The sequence below is a fragment of the Clupea harengus genome, chromosome 12, assembly GCF_900700415.2.
Source record: "Clupea harengus chromosome 12, Ch_v2.0.2, whole genome shotgun sequence".
Taxonomy (NCBI): domain Eukaryota; kingdom Metazoa; phylum Chordata; class Actinopteri; order Clupeiformes; family Clupeidae; genus Clupea; species Clupea harengus.
Window position 1 is genome coordinate 23,729,431 of NC_045163.1, and position 2,500 is coordinate 23,731,930.

The 2,500-nt window shown below is 44.6% G+C and overlaps 1 protein-coding gene across 1 annotated transcript in view; it reads left to right on the top strand.

Moving 5' to 3' along the window:
* The window catches only part of nek6 (NIMA-related kinase 6), a 43,342-nt gene that overhangs the window by 277 nt on the left and 40,565 nt on the right, over positions 1 to 2,500 (top strand). The window contains exon 1 of the mRNA XM_012839889.3: positions 1 to 14. This exon is cut by the window's left edge and continues 277 nt beyond it. The gene's annotated coding sequence lies outside the window, so the exon portion shown is untranslated. The remainder of the gene's footprint in view (positions 15 to 2,500) is intronic.

Below are 2,500 nucleotides of genomic sequence, written 5' to 3' on the forward strand. Positions count from 1 at the left end.
TTGAAGCACAACAGGTAAGATTTATTAACTGTCATTTCTCTCGCCAAATCAACTCTTTCGCTTTGTCTTTAATATGTAAACTTTAGTGTTTGATAGTTTGTGACAGCCACGCGGAGTGCGGTTGTCACTTCAGATGCAAGTCTCACTTTGCGCCAACCGTGTAAACAGATTCGTTTGCAGAGTTAAGCCATTTTGAGACCCCCTTTGCTGGCTAAAGATATAAAGTACTACAGTTTCGTTTCCGAAGATGGAAGCTTTACACAACACCGTTTCTTACGCGAACAGATCCAGGATATTTCTCCGACGTCGTGTTGAGAAAAAATAACACTGCAGTAGAGACGAAAACAAGGTTGGATAACCTATAGACTAGGTTATCCTGTCTTGTAAGTCAGTAATCACTGCAGTATAACTGTTCATAACCATGTATCACTTCATTGAGAAGGAAAATAAACATTTTTGATTTTATTGATGGAAAAACTATACAGGCTTATGCACGTAATGAATGGACCCATAGTGAGATTGTGGAGGGCCAAGTCTTGAGCGAGTTTTTGAAACACTTGGTTTGCACTTTCTTATAACTACGAGTAAACACCGTCTGAAGCCACAGAATACAGCCAGTCCATTTGTTATCCTGAGAAATAATGATTTCGCAATAGTTTCACAAACCCTTAGAAACATCGAAACTCGCGTCAGATTCCTATCTACTTCAGATGCCGACTCAGTCCTGCTTTCTTGTTGCTGAATGTCTGGTTTCTTTATTTACAGCTGTCCAATGTCCCTTTGCATTTCTGTAAATCTATACAAAACTGCTACAGAAATGACAGAAATGTTGACAGAAATTACTAAGAAGAAAGTTTTAGACAGTCAGCCCTCAATGAAACAGAGTTCAGGAGTAGCAGAAGCCAAGATTAGTTAGTAATACCAAACTGTAATAGACAGTGAGCTATGTCATTGATTTTTAAACTATTTAATCCACCACACTATTTATGAATCTCCTAGCCCACATGTTTGACATACCTACAAGAATAAAGTGTGAAATTGGGTGTTAAGTTTGTGCAGAATTGTAATGGAATGGGTTCTGCAAATCACTGTGTGAAGGAAGGTGGGTGTGGTTGAGGGAGGACGAAGCCTGGCGATACATGAATTGGCATTTATCAAGAAGGTGTTGTGCGACGTGTCTGGTGCTACAGAGCAACTTTGTTTATCTCCCCCGCCCCCCCCCACCATGTGACATGTGCATTAAGGTCAAACTAGAGCAGGTCTGGGGGTCGGTGAGGATGCCTGAGTGTGCATACCGAATGCCTCACTAAAATGAGTCACGTGTCAGAGGCCTTATGGATCCACGCCAATGCCACATGCGGGCCCCACAAAAAACGTGGGGTGCAAAAACAACCTGTAAATAGCTCCACCCCTTCTATTTGTCTTTGCATCTGCGTGTGTATACGTGTCTCTTTGCATTCATCAAAGCCTATACACGCCGAATGTGGGGATGCTTACAGGCTTTCTTATATATAATATAATAATGTGAGCATGCTTACAGGCTTTCTTATATATAATATAAAAATGTGAGCAGCAGATATTGCACTGGAGAGGCATAGTGTTGGGTCATCCTGTTGCACTTTGGTTACACATTGGAGAAGCTCTTTGGTTACACATTGGTGAAGCTTTCAAATTTTTGCTGCTTTTCTAGAGGCCTCTGGCAGTGAAACCGAGCTTGGAATGTCGAGGTCACTTTTTAATACCCTTTACAGATGCTAATGGGTGTGAACTTGACGTTGGGTGAGTTTCATACATGCCACCCTCCCATCTGTCCCTCCAACACTCTCCTCAGCGCTACCTAGGCCTCTCCGACCCGGGCCACCAGAGTTTCTTGGTTTGCTTTTTGCTCCTCGTTGGTTGCTGTTATCGGTGTAATGCCCCCACAGCTGTCACTTCAAACAGATGGGGGCAGAAGGAGCAACCTAAAGCCCCGATTTAGCCCCCCTTCATTATTATTTTTATCTCATGCCGCCCGCCCGCCCGCCCGCCCGCCTGCCCGCACAACTCTGACCCTCGGCCCCAGTGGAAACTGTATCCACCCGCCATCCAACCCCGCACTGTCTGGCTCATCGCGGCCCTCGTTGAGGTAGACTGGCAAACGGCACTCTAAAAAAATAAATAAATACGAAGCAGGACCATTTGTGGTGGAGTGCTGGAGTCACTGAGCGCGTTAGGAAGGAACCCCATCGTCACTGTCCGGCGGCATTTGAATAAACTCTAGACGGGGGAGCTGACGCCATGCATGGCTGACATAACTGGAGCCCTGAGTCAGAACTGAAATAACCAGGGACCGTTTTGGCCTGGGGAATGTTGAGCTGACACCACAGACACAACCTCAATAAGAGGCATTTCTATTTCTCAGCCGGCTCGTTTCACAAAATGTCTATTTTTAATATCGTAGCTTGTTAAAACTCCGAGCTACGAGTCAACATCAGTGTGGTGGACACTAAAAAGGATAAGA